The sequence below is a fragment of the Oncorhynchus mykiss genome, chromosome 32, assembly GCF_013265735.2.
Source record: "Oncorhynchus mykiss isolate Arlee chromosome 32, USDA_OmykA_1.1, whole genome shotgun sequence".
Classification (NCBI taxonomy): domain Eukaryota; kingdom Metazoa; phylum Chordata; class Actinopteri; order Salmoniformes; family Salmonidae; genus Oncorhynchus; species Oncorhynchus mykiss.
The window spans coordinates 27315944-27329759 of record NC_050572.1 but is presented as its reverse complement, the minus strand read 5'-3'; the positions used below and the strand labels follow the sequence as shown (position 1 = coordinate 27329759).

Genomic DNA, 13816 nt, shown 5'->3' with positions numbered 1-13816 from the left:
ACGCCACTATCTTGACAATGTTTCTGCATAAAAATGGCAGGATGCAGGTTAGCGTTATAAAGTAACTAAACAATTTGTCTGTATCTTCTCGCTGAAAAAAGGAACTTTGGCTTTCAAACTTTTTGAATGTGATTCAGATTCAGAACCCCAGGCCTAGAAGATGCTGCTCTATTTAAAAGGCAGAGGCTGAGAAACACAATAACAAAGCCTCCTCCTGTACTGTGTGGTTCGTTATCCCGCTGCTGATGAAAACCGCCTACAGGGAGGGAAGAAATATGTGACACAGCGTTGCTGCCTTCTGCACGGCATTACTTTTTCTGTCACATTGACATGTAAGGGGGCAGGCAGGCAGACACACACACACACACAAACACACACACGTGCACACACATGCACATGCACACTCCCCTGACGAAACTGGCTACTTTAATAAAGGTTATGATAAGGTGCTGAGGTTTGTGCTGTGCCAGTCCGTGGGTCATATTAACAGTGACCCGTCCTGACACAGAGCCTGACCCAGCAGCCTCAGACAGTTGTTGGTGGGAGAGGAGCACCCTTTTTGGTTTCAGGTAGGGTTCCATGTAACACCCTCTTTGGAAAGGGAACCCTAAAGAGTTCAACCTGGAATCAAAAAGAGTTCCTCAAGGGATTATCCTATGAGGACAGCCAAAAACCCCTTTTAGGTTCTAGATAGCACTTTTTTATAACACAATGGAAAATGCATAATGTATTTGGTTAAGTCTAATTTTTCTCACGTTTCGCTTGAGCCCAGTTCTAGTCATCTGTTGTCAGGTGTATCTCATTGAGTCAAAAGCAGGAGCTCTGCATTTCCCTCACTCTGACTGGGATATACAGGCTAGAGCTGGGACTGAACACTGTGTGCCTTACAGAAACACAGGCGGATGCATATCTCTCTCTCTCTCCCTCTCCCCCTCTCTCTCTCTCTCTCTGTATCTGTCTCTCTGTCTCTCTCTCTCTCTCTCTCTCTCTCTCTCTCTCTCTCTCTCTCTCCCTCTCTCTCTCTCTGTCTCTCTCTCTCTGTCTCTCTCTCTGTCTCTCTCTCTCTGTCTCACTCTGTCTCTCTGTCTCTCTCTCTGTCTCTCTGTCTATCTCTGTCTATCTCTCTCTCTCTCTCTCTCTCCCTCTCCCTCTCTCTCTCTCTCTCTGTCTCTCTCTCTATCTCTCTCTCTCTCTCTCTCTCTCTCTCTCTCTCTCTCTCTCTCTCTCTCTCTCTCTCTCTCTCTCTCTCTCTCTCTCTCTCACACACACACACTCCCAGTGTAACCGCTAGATCATGTTCACTGCCAGCAGAAGTACTGTATATAGCGGAGGCTGGATTCTCTCCCCTGGTTATCAACCTCAGCAATAGGTCACAGGCAACGTCTCTACACACCATATAATTACATAGAACTTTGATAGGATCCCTGTGATCCACACACACAAACAGTTTCAAGGGTATTACATGTCTACAATCATTTCCTTATTTCTACTGAGCTCGTCTGTTTGCGCTGATGATGATGATGATGACGACGACAACGATACTAATGATGATGTCGATGATGATGATGAAAAAAGGACCTTACCACCTCGTCTCTACCACTCTGTTGAGCCATCAGCTTCCATTTCAAAGTTTACTGTTGACGTGGAAAAGACTGCTGACACTATAGCAGCGTGTTAGTCACTATAGCAATAGAAGAGATGTGTGAGCCTGCTTGCACAGAGTGTGCATTGAACCATAGAATAGAACAGGTGCTGCTAGATTCTGCCATTGTCACATTGTCCCTGACCTGCACTTCTCCAGCTGGGTCAATTGCTCTGGCCTTGTCTCACCTGATCTCTCCTTTTAATCAAAATTACTTATTTATAGTCAGTTAAATTAAGCTTACTGTATGTACGAGATAAGCCAGATAGATTGTTGCTATGTGTACAACTCAGACCCTCTGTGATTCAAAGATACCTTCACTTACACTGTAACTCAAGTGTTAGTCTAGACAGAATACTAGGACCTGCAGATTGTTGTCCAGTATGATCTTCATAATTTACCATGCTAGTAGCTGATGGGGATGCTCTGAAGTCCAATTACAATAGGCCCTCTAATGTGCTGCTGCTTGTGGCCATATCCTACCGTTCTGATGAGCTAGCTGATAAAAATCATTAAACTCTAATCATGACAAAGTGCCACCTGCTTGGGTTACAGACACTATTTCAGATGAGTAAGTAATGCTGAGTGCTATTACAGTACTGAAGCTGGGGCTCTATGAGGCTATTACAGGTTACACTACTGAGGCTGGGGCTCTATGAGGCTATTACAGGTTACACTACTGAGGCTGGGAATCTATGAGTCTATTACAGGTTACACTACTGAGGCTGGGGCTCTATGAGGCTATTACAGGTTACACTACTGAGGCTGGGACTCTATGAGTCTATTACAGGTTACACTACTGAGACTGGGGCTCTATGAGGCTATTACAGGTTACACTACTGAGGCTGGGGCTCTATGAGGCTATTACAGGTTATACTACTGAAGCTGGGGCTCTATGAGGCTATTACAGGTTACACTACTGAGGCTGGGGCTCTATGAGGCTATTACAGGTTACACTACTGAGGCTGGGGCTCTATGAGGCTATTACAGGTTATACTACTGAGGCTGGGGCTCTATGAGGCTATTACAGGTTACACTACTGCGGCTGGGGCTCTATGAGGCTATTACAGGTTATACTACTGAGGCTGGGGCTCTATGAGGCTATTACAGGTTACACTACTGAGGCTGGAGCTCTATGAGGCTATTACAGGTTACACTACTGAAGCTGGGGCTCTATGAGGCTATTACAGGTTACACTACTGAGGCTGGGGCTCTATGAGGCTATTACAGGTTACACTACTGAGGCTGGGGCTCTATGAGGCTATTACAGGTTACACTACTGAGGCTGGGGCTCTATGAGGCTATTACAGGTTATACTACTGAGGCTGGGGCTCTATGAGGCTATTACAGGTTACACTACTGCGGCTGGGGCTCTATGAGGCTATTACAGGTTATACTACTGAGGCTGGGGCTCTATGAGGCTATTACAGGTTACACTACTGAGGCTGGGGCTCTATGAGGCTATTACAGGTTACACTACTGAAGCTGGGGCTCTATGAGGCTATTACAGGTTACACTACTGAGGCTGGGGCTCTATGAGGCTATTACAGGTTACACTACTGAGGCTGGGGCTCTATGAGGCTATTACAGGTTACACTACTGAGGCTGGGGCTTTATGAGGCTATTACAGGTTACACTACTGAGGCTGGGGCTCTATGAGGCTATTACAGGTTATACTACTGAGGCTGGGGCTCTATGAGGCTATTACAGGTTACACTACTGAGGCTGGGGCTCTATGAGGCTATTACAGGTTACACTACTGAGGCTGGGAATCTATGAGGTTATTACAGGTTAAACTACTGAGGCTGGGGCTCTATGAGGCTATTACAGGTTACACTACTGAGGCTGGGGCTCTATGGGGGGGACTTGAGTTGGTCACCACTAATCTCTCAACCACAACAAGCAAACAAGCCCCTGGCTCTTCTCTCCCTGAACTTGCTTGTATGTTAAGCTGGCAAATAGACTTGCATTTTAGTAACTGAAATAAAGACAAAACCCAGTACAGTCTTAACATTTTCTTACATAAACCTACAAGTAGTTGGTAGACCTGAAATGGTCTAGAAAGAACATCCGCACTCAAAACATTGATTCAAATGTTCTTCCTCGCCACAATGCTGAGACTGCAGAGTCTGCAGTTAGGCTACCTTCTCTGCTTCTACTTCTGACATCACAGTATAACACATACACTACATGACCAAAAGTATGTGGACATCTTTTCGTAGAACATCTCATTCCAAAATCATGGGCATTAATATGGAGCTGCTGCTACAACAGCCTCCACTCTCCTGGGCAGGCTTCCCACTAGATGTTGGAACATTGCTGCGGGGACTTGCTTCCATTTAGTCACAAGAAAATTAGTGAGGTCGGGCACTGATGTTGGGCGACTAGGCCTGACTCGTAGTCGGCCTTCCAATTCATCCCAAAGGTGTTTGATGGGGTTGAGGTCAGGGCTCTGTGCAGGCCAGTCAAGTTCTTCCACACTGATCTCAACAAACCATTTCTTTATGGAGCTCGCCTTGTGCACGGGGGCATTGTCATGCTGAAACAGGAAAGGGCATTCCCCAAACTGTTGCCACAGAGTTGGAAGCATAGAATCGTCTAGAATATAATTGTATGCTGTAGTGTTAAGATTTTCCTTCACTGGAACTAAGGGGCCTAGCGGGAACAATGAAAAACAACTCCAGACCATTAGTCCTCCTCCAACAAACTTTACAGTTGGCACTATGCGTTCAGGTACATAGCGTTCTCCTGGCATCTGCCAAACCCAGATTAGTCCGTCGGACTTCCAGATGGTGAAGCATGATTCATCCCACCAGAGAACACGTTTCCACTACTCAAGAGTTCAATGGCGGCAAGCTTTACACCACTCCAGCCCACAATTAGGCGTGTGTGCGGCTGCTCGGCCATGGAAACCCATTTCATGAAGCTCCCAACAGTTATTGTGCTGACGTTGCTTCCAGAGGCAGTTTGGAACTCGGTATTGAGTGTTGCAAATTAGGACAGGCGATTTTTATGCGCTTACGCGCCTCAGCACTCGGTTGTCCCGTTCTGTGGGCTTGTGTGGCCTACCACTTCACGGCTGAGCTGTTGTTGCTCCTAGACGTTTCCACTTCACAACAACAGCACTTACAGATGACCGGTGCAGCTCCAGCACGGCATTTGACGAACTGACTTGGCATCCTATGACGGTGCCACGTTGAAAGTCACTGAACTCTTCAGTAAGGCCATTCTACTGCAAGGTTTGTCTATGGAGATTGCATTGCTGTGTGTTTGATTTTATACACAACAGTTGTGGCTGAAATAGCCGAATCCACAAACATACCTTTGTATATATATATATATATATATATATATATCTCAGGATCAGAGGGGGATATTACTCAGAGTGTAGCAGCCTATGGTTGCTACTTGCCTATATTTGGAGTGAGTATTTGGAGAGGCATAACTGAGACAACGAGCCAAGCGTAGGTGTAATCATAGCACAGTCACAGTGCCATGACAACCGGTTAAATGTTTACACACCATCGTCACATGACAGGAAATTAATCTCACACATTCCCCTTATAATTAACCCTCATCTCATGGGTCAGGCTACAATGAAAGGCAAAGACACCATCCCTTCGAATAAATACAACCAACTGGAATGAAACGACATCAGCCAGCAGAAAAGACACTCCAGTACACTGGTATCCTTATATGCCACACAATAAATTAAATAGCTATTTTCTTGGTTTTAAGACCCATTAGCCTAAACGTATTGCTGAGTTACAAGAATACCAGCAGGCCAACACTGGAGTTGTGCACTAATCTGTCTCTCCATGCACCGACTGGAACTAGGCTATATGAGATGCATGAACTACCCGCTTCTTAAAGGAAAACTGTATTTTGGTATTTGTTTCAATAGTCCTTTGTTGACATAGTCCCAAAATGTGTTGCTTGTCAGTACTCAAGTTTTCAACATATGTAACTTTCAAAATTACAGAAGTTATCCCCCGTATTATGCATTTTGCATCTTGGGGCAATATCAACAATGGACTAATGAAACAATGGACGAATAAATGCCACCATCCTGATAAATAAAGCACCTAGTAAGGAAAGGAGCTGAAGGGCACAGACGTGATACAGAGAGAGTCTGACTGACTGTGTAAAGGAGAGAGAGGATTATGTAAATCATGTGATAGTGAACTATGTGCCAAGTTCTTCGAAGGACATTAGCTACTGTAGAAATACTTAGTTTAGATCAGTCACACATACATTTGAGGAAGGGTGGAGAGTGGGTGGGGGTTGCAGTGACTTGTTCTGTGCTGATAACATGATCTAGTATTCATCCCATGGCTCTAATATACACTGCTCAAAAAAATAAAGGGAACACTTAAACAACACAATGTAACTCCAAGTCAATCACACTTCTGTGAAATCAAAATGTCCACTTAGGAAGCAACACTGATTGACAATAAATTCCACATGCTGTTGTGCAAATGGAATAGACAACAGGTGGAAATTATAGGCAATTAGCAAGAAACCCCCAATAAAGGAGTGGTTCTGCAGGTGGTGACCACAGACCACTTCTCAGTTCCTATGCTTCCTGGCTGGTGTTTTGCTCACTTTTGAATGCTGGCGGTGCTTTCACTCTAGCGGTAGCATGAGACGGAGTCTACAACCCACACAAGTGGCTCAGGTAGTGCAGCTCATCCAGGATGTCACATCGATGCGAGCTGTGGCAAGAAGGTTTGCTGTGTCTGTCAGCGTAGTGTCCAGAGCATGGAGGCACTACCAGGAGACAGGCCAGTACATCAGGAGACGTGGAGGAGACCGTAGGAGGGCAACAACCCAGCAGCAGGACCGATACCTCCACCTTTGTGCAAGGAAGAGCAGGAGGAGCACTGCCAGAGCCCTGCAAAATGACCTCCAGCAGGCCACAAATGTGCATGTGTCTGCTCAAACGGTCAGAAACAGACTCCATGAGGGTGGTATGAGGGCCCGACGTCCACAGGTGGGGGTTGTTCTTACAGCCCAACACCGTGCAGGACGTTTGGCATTTGCCAGAGAACACCAAGATTGGCAAATTCGCCACTGGCGCCCTGTGCTCTTCACAGATGAAAGCAGGTTCACACTGAGCCCATGTGACAGACGTGACAGAGTCTGGAGACGCCGTGGAGAACGTTCTGCTGCCTGCAACATCCTCCAGCATGACCGGTTTGGCGGTGGGTCAGTCATGGTGTGGGGTGGCATTTCTTTGGGGGGCCGCACAGCCCTCCATGTGCTCGCCAGAGGTAGCCTGACTGCCATTAGGTACTGAGATGAGATCCTCAGACCCCTTGTGAGACCATATGCTGGTGCGGTTGGCTCTCTGGGTTCCTCCTAATGCAAGACAATGCTAGACCTCATGTGGCTGGAGTGTGTCAGCAGTTCCTGCAAGAGAAAGGCATTGATGCTATGGACCGTTCCCCAGACCTGAATCCAATTGAGCACATCTGGGACATCATGTCTCGCTCCATCCACCAACGCCACGTTGCACCACAGACTGTCCAGGAGCATGCCCAGGCGTTGTAGGGAGGTCATACAGGCATGTGGACGCCACACACACTACTGAGCCTCATTTTGACTTGTTTTAAGGACATTACATCAAAGTTGGATCAGCCTGTAGTGTGGTTTTCCACTTTAATTTTGAGTGTGACTCCAAATCCAGACCTCCATGGGTTGATAAATTTGATTTCCATTGATCATTTTTGTGTGATTTTGTTGTCAGCACATTCAACTATGTAAAGAAAAAAGTATTTCATTCATTTAGATCTAGGATGTGTTATTTTAGTGTTCCCTTTATTTTTTTGAGCAGTGTAATATATAATAGCAATTCACCTCATCAAGTCATCCAACTAGCCAAGGAACATAACATTGGTGTGACCTGTGTAATATTGGTACAGTGGTGCGGCAGGTAGCCTAGTCGTTAGAGCGTTGGGCCAGTAACCGAAAGGTTGCTAGATTGAATCCCCGATCTGACAAGGTAAAAATCTGTCGTTCTGCCCCTAAACAAGGCAGTCAACCCACTGTTCCTAGACCGTCATTGTAAATAGGAATTTGTTCTTAACTGACTTGCCTAGTTAAATAAAGGTTAAATAAAATGTTTTAAAAAAACAGTGGTTGGGGCTGTTCGTATAGTGGTTGGGGCTGTTCGTATAGTGGTTGGAGCTGTTGATACAGTGGTTGGAGCTGTTGATACAGTGGTTGGGGCTGTTCGTATAGTGGTTGGAGCTGTTGATACGGTGGTTGGGTCTGTTGATACAGTGGTTGGGGCTGTTCGTATAGTGGTTGGGGGGTTTCATACAGTGGTTGGGCCTGTTCATACAGTGGTTGGGGCTGTTGATACAGTGGTTGGGGCTGTTGATACAGTGGTTGGGGCTGTTGATACAGTGGTTGGGGCTGTTGATACAGTGGTCGGGGCTGTTGATACAGTGGTCGGGGCTGTTGATACAGTGGTCGGGGCTGTTGATACAGTGGTCGGGGCTGTTGATACAGTGGTCGGGGCTGTTGATACAGTGGTTGGGGCTGTTGATACAGTGGTTGGGGCTGTTCGTATAGTGGTTGGAGCTGTTGATACAGTGGTTGGGGCTGTTGATACAGTGGTTGGAGCTGTTGATACGGTGGTTGGGTCTGTTGATACAGTGGTTGGGGCTGTTTGTATAGTGGTTGGAGCTGTTGATACAGTGGTTGGGGCTGTTGATACAGTGGTTGGAGCTGTTGATACGGTGGTTGGGTCTGTTGATACAGTGGTTGGGGCTGTTCGTATAGTGGTTGGGGGGTTTCATACAGTGGTTGGGGCTGTTCATACAGTGGTTGGGGCTGTTGATACAGTGGTTGGGGCTGTTGATACAGTGGTTGGGGCTGTTGATACAGTGGTTGGGGCTGTTGATACAGTGGTCGGGGCTGTTGAAACAGTGGTCAGGGCTGTTGATACAGTGGTCGGGGATGTTGATACAGTGGTCGGGGCTGTTGATATAGTGGTTGTGGCTGTTGATACAGTGGTTGAGGCTGTTCGTACAGTGGTTGTGGCTGTTGATACAGTGGTTGGGGCTGTTGATACAGTGGTTGGGGCTGTTCATACAGTCGTTGGGGCTGTTGATACAATGGCCGGGGCTGTTGATACAGTGGTCGGGGCTGTTCGTACAGTGGTCGGGGCTGTTGATACAGTGGTTGGGGCTGTTGATACAGTGGTCGGGGCTGTTGATACAGTGGTTGGGGCTGTTGATACAGTGGTTGGGGCTGTTGATACAGTGGTTGGGGCTGTTGATACAATGGTTGGGGCTGTTGATACAGTGGTCGGGGCTGTTGATACAGTGGTTGGGGTTGTTGATACAGTGGTTGGGGCTGTTGATACAGTGGTTGTGGCTGTTGATACAGTGGTTGAGGCTGTTCGTACAGTGGTTGTGGCTGTTCATACAGTGGTTGGGGCTGTTGATACAGTGGTTGGGGCTGTTCATACAGTCATTGGGGCTGTTGATACAATGGTCGGGGCTGTTGATATAGTGGTTGGGGCTGTTGATACAGTGGTTGGGGCTGTTGGTTCAGTGATCGGGCTGTTGATTCAGTGTTCGGGGCTGTTCGTACAGTGGTTGGGGCTGTTGATACAGTTGTTGGGGCTGTTCGTACAGTGGTTGGGGCTGTTCATACAGTGGATGGGGCTGTTCATACAGTGGTCGAGGATGTTCATACAGTGGTTGGGGCTCTTGATACAGTGGTTGGGGCTGTTGATACAGTGGTTGAGGCTGTTCGTACAGTGGTTGGGGCTGTTGATACAGTGGTTGGGGCTGTTGATACAGTGGTTGAGGCTGTTCGTACAGTGGTTGTGACTGTTCATACAGTGGTTGGGGCTGTTGATACAGTGGTTGGGGCTGTTCATACAGTGGTTGGGGCTGTTCGTACAGTGGTTGGGGCTGTTGATACAGTGGTGGTGGCTGTTCGTACAGTGGTTGGGGCTGTTGATACAGTGGTTGAGGCTGTTGATACAGTGGTTGGGGCTGTTGATTCAGTGGTCGGGGCCGTTCGTACAGTGGTTGGGGCTGTTGATACAGTGGTTGGGGCTGTTGATACAGTGGTCGGGGCTGTTCGTACAGTGGTTGGGGCTGTTGATTCAGTGGTTAGGGCTGTTGATTCAGTAGTCGGGGCTATTCGAACAGTGGTTGGGGCTGTTGATACAGTGGTTGGGGCTGTTGATACAGTGGTTGGGGCTGTTGATACAGTGGTCGGGGCTGTTGATACAGTGGTTGGGGCTGTTGATTCAGTGGTCGGGGCTGTTCATACAGTGGTTGGGGCTGTTGATAGTGGTCGGGGCTGTTGATACAGTGGTTGGGGCTGTTGATTCAGTGGTTGGGGCTGTTGATACAGTGGTTGGGGCTGTTGATTCAGTGGTCGGGGCTGTTCATACAGTGGTTGGGGCTGTTGATACAGTGGTTGGGGCTGTTGATTCTGTGGCCGGGACTGTTCGTACAGTGGTTAGAGGGTTGAGGGTGGTAGAATAAGATGTCTAACAGCAGACTGAAAAGCATCTATGCTGTCTCCACACGAAGGTCCCCTGTGGTCTGACTACACCCAGAGAGGATGGACCTGGGTGGGTTGAAGACAGCTGGAAGATCATTGTTTTACCACTTCAGGAATCTGCTGTGTGGGTCTGCTGAAATGCTAGGAGAGTAGACTGTTCACCAAGCGGACAGCTGCATGCAGTGTGCAGTAGACAAAGCACAAGACCTCCGCTAAGCAGACCTTCAGTCATAGAAATAAGCTATTAGGAATCCACTGCACCTGACTACCATCACTGACATGAAAATGTCTGAAGTCCTTTACTTTATAAGCTCATCTATTTTTATAATTATATTATCTTATGAATAACCTAACATAGGCTACTAGCATAGAATAACCTACAGTTGAAGTTGGAAGTTTACATACACTTAGGTTGGAGTCATTAAAACTTGTTTTTCAACCACTCCACAGATTTCTTGTTAACAAACTATAGTTTTGGCAAGTCAGTTAGGACATCTACTTTGTGCATGACACAAGTAATTTTTCCAACAATTGTTTACAGGCAGATTATTTCATTTATAATTCACTGTATCACAATTCCAGTGGGTCAGAAGTTTCCATAAACTAAGTTGACTGTGCCTTTAAACAGCTTGGAAAATTCCAGAAAATGATGTATTGGCTTTAGAAGCTTCTGATAGGCTAATTGACATCATTTTTGTACCTGTGGATGTATTTCAACGTACCTTCAAACTCAGTGCCTCTTCGCTTGACATCATGGGAAAATCAAAAGAAATCAGCCAAGAATCAGCCTCAGATTCTGTCACACATCCTGGGAGCAATTTCCAAATGCCTGAAGGTACCACGTTCATCTTTACATTCAATAGTATGCAAGCATGAACACCATGGGACCATGCAGCCACCAAACCGCTCAGGAAGGAGACGCGTTCTGTCTCCTGGAGATGAACGTGCTTTGGGGCGAAAAGTGCAAATCAATCCCAGAACAACAGCAAAGGACCTTGTGATGATGCTGGAGGAAACAGGTACAAAGGTATCTACACAGTAAAACGAGTCCTATATCGACATAACCTGAAAGGCCGCTCAGCAAGGAAGAAGCCAGTGCTCCAAAACAGCCATAAAATAGCCAGACTACGGTTTGCAACTGCACATGGGGACAAAGATTGTACTTTTGGAGAAAAGTCCTCTGGTCTGATGAAACAAAAATAGAACTGTTTGGCTATAATGACCATCGTTATGTTTGGAGGAAAAAGGGGGAGGATTGCAAGCCGAAGAACACCTTCCCAACCGTGAAGCACGGGGGTGGCAGCATCATGTTGTGGGGATGCTTTGCTGCAGGAGGGTCTGGTGCACTTCACCAAATAGATGGCATCATGAGGTAGGAACATTATGGGGATATATTGAAGCAACATCTCAAGACATCAGTCAGGAAGTTGAAGCTTGGTCGCAAATGGGTCTTCCAAATGGACAATGAATCCAAGCATACTTCCAAAGTTGTGGCAAAATGGCTTAAGGACATCAAAGTCAAGGTATTGGAGTGGCCATCACAAAGCCCTGACCTCAATCCCATTGAAATCTGACTCAGTTACACCAGCTCTGTCAGGAGGAATGGGCCAAAATTCACCCAACTTATTGTGGGAGGCTACCCGAAACATTTGACCGAAGCTAAACAATTTAAACGCAATGCTACCAAATACTAATTGAGTGTATGTAAACTTCTGACCCACTGGGAATGTGATGAAAGAAATAAAAGCTGAAATAAATCATTCTCTCTACTATTTAACATTCTTAAAATAAAGTGGTGATCCTAACTGACCTAAGACAGGGCATTTTTACTAGGTTTAAATGTCAGGAATTGTGAAAAACTGAGTTTAAATGTATTTGGCTAAGTTGTATGTACACTTCGGACTTCAACTGTATGTGATGGCAACAAAGTTCATAGTGATTCTTGCTAGGTTTTTGCATACACCGTGTGTAAGAGGGCTTGCCATACACCAGGTGCCACTTCTAGAGGTTCATTGTTATTGCGCTATTCCAAATATTGGTCCAACAGCTCCGCATGTATTGAATAATGATGGGGTGGGGGGGGGGGGGGGGGGGGGGGTAGCTTCTTTGTTTTGCCTAGTATTTAAAATGACAGACATCTGAATTGTGTAGGTGTCCGTCAATCTAAGTCCTGTCAGTGGATAAATCACACTAAATCAACACCCAAACTATTTCAAATGACAAAGCAGCTATGGGTGTTTGCCAAATATTTTCCATAAAACGATTTGCTCTGTGTGTGTGTGTGTGTATGTGCGTGTGTGTGTGTCGGTGCCTGCGTGCGTGCATAGCAGACACAACGTTCTACTGTTGGTATTTTAGTGCTGCTGCTATAGCCAATTCTGCTACTATAGACTCGTCGAACTTTTAACGGTGACTAAATTATGAGTGTGCGCTTTAACAATTTAGCGGTCTGTTACAATCTCGTCAAAACATTATCCGTTTCACAATACAACAGCAAGCAACAGCCGCCCCGTTATATTCTCCGTCTGTCTCACTACGCTGTGATGGACAATGAGGATAGCTATAGTACAATGTAACAAACCTTACCTTGCTCACTGATGCGCTCACCACTGTCTAATGAATATCCACAAGGCTTTGGCTTCACAACCTGCAGCGACACTTTCCTTTCGGTCGGCGGATGTATGATGCCTTCCCCGTCTGTGTTCAGTGTTTATATCGCTGTCGTAAGCTGCTGCTCAACGCTTCTCCTGCTGCTGCTGCTGCTGTTGCCATGGTTATCCATTTATACCCTGTATCCTCTTATTCTGCAGTGCAAACCACTAGCTAACAGCTTCCTAGCTTAGCTTACGTTTCCCCCATCATGACAGTAATATTCAAATAGTCTAAGTGGTGCGCCTGGCCTGTCTCGTGGTTTAGCTTCGTGTTTATCCTATGTCTGGTGGTTGACACATCGTTTCGGGAGAACACTAAGTGTCCTGCAGTGGCTCCTGCCAGTTTGCGCACTGTGCGTACAATTGACGGGCTGACGTCACTGCCGGTTGAGAACGCTGAACGAGCCCACTTGAGAACTTTCACCAGCACTATCAACATATTTACACAATAGGCTATGTTTACAGTCATTGGATTGTTAGCATTTCTTAGTTTGGTGTATAACAACAAGTCGTAGTATTACAGGATGGAGAAGCAAAATAGCTAAAAAGTTATGAGTTCAGGACCTGAACTTCAGGTAGGCCTCTGTGCTTCAGTAAACACAAGTAGGAGGGGTGCTCAACACTAATGACAGTAATCCAGTGATAGGGTTTACCCAAGAAAAACTTCAATAAATACTAATTCCTGGTAAACAAGTTGGAACACTCATAAACAGACAGAGATACACTGAACAAAATGATAAATGCAAGATGAAGCAATTTCAAAGATTTTGTTAAGTTACAGTTCATATAAGGAAATCACTCAATTGAAATGAATAAATTAGGACCTAATCTATGGATTTCACATGACTGGGAATACAGATATGCAGATATCTATTTTTTTTTTTAAAGGTAGGGGCGTGGATCAGAAAACCTGTCAGTATCTGGTGTGCAGCGCGACACATCTGCTACGCATAGAGTTGATCAGGCTGTGCGTATGACCACAAACTTT

At 46.1% G+C, this 13816-nt stretch overlaps 1 protein-coding gene across 1 annotated transcript in view; it reads right to left on the bottom strand.

Annotated features, from left to right (window-relative positions):
* LOC110489415 (protein FAM135B) overlaps positions 1 to 13156 on the bottom strand; it is a 58979-nt gene extending 45823 nt beyond the window's left edge. The window contains exon 1 of the mRNA XM_036971567.1: positions 12764 to 13156. The gene's annotated coding sequence lies outside the window, so the exon portion shown is untranslated. The remainder of the gene's footprint in view (positions 1 to 12763) is intronic.
* Between the last annotated feature and the right edge of the window lie 660 nt (positions 13157 to 13816).